General features: G+C 46.7%; 1 protein-coding gene across 1 annotated transcript in view; it reads left to right on the top strand.

The window, feature by feature from the left end:
* Positions 1 to 212, top strand: part of LOC119585640 (EH domain-binding protein 1-like) — a gene marked incomplete in the record, with an annotated part of 320960 nt that overhangs the window by 288070 nt on the left and 32678 nt on the right.

The following is a 212-nucleotide window of genomic DNA, read 5'->3' on the forward strand; positions in this document are numbered from 1 at the left end:
CGACGGTATCTGGTCTTTTTTTTCTTTATTAGTGCGGGCGAGCGGTGAACCATTGCTTCAGTTATTCGGACCTTAACACCACACTCACAAATCTCTGGCGGCTCCTGTTCCTCCCTCTGTATCGTTTTCCAATTTGAAACTCTTCCTTTCTGCCTCTTACTCTTTTACCTAGCGTCACCTCCCTCCCTTTCCATTCTTTGCTGCTGCCATAA

This window comes from Penaeus monodon, chromosome 20 (genome assembly GCF_015228065.2).
Source record: "Penaeus monodon isolate SGIC_2016 chromosome 20, NSTDA_Pmon_1, whole genome shotgun sequence".
NCBI lineage: Eukaryota > Metazoa > Arthropoda > Malacostraca > Decapoda > Penaeidae > Penaeus > Penaeus monodon.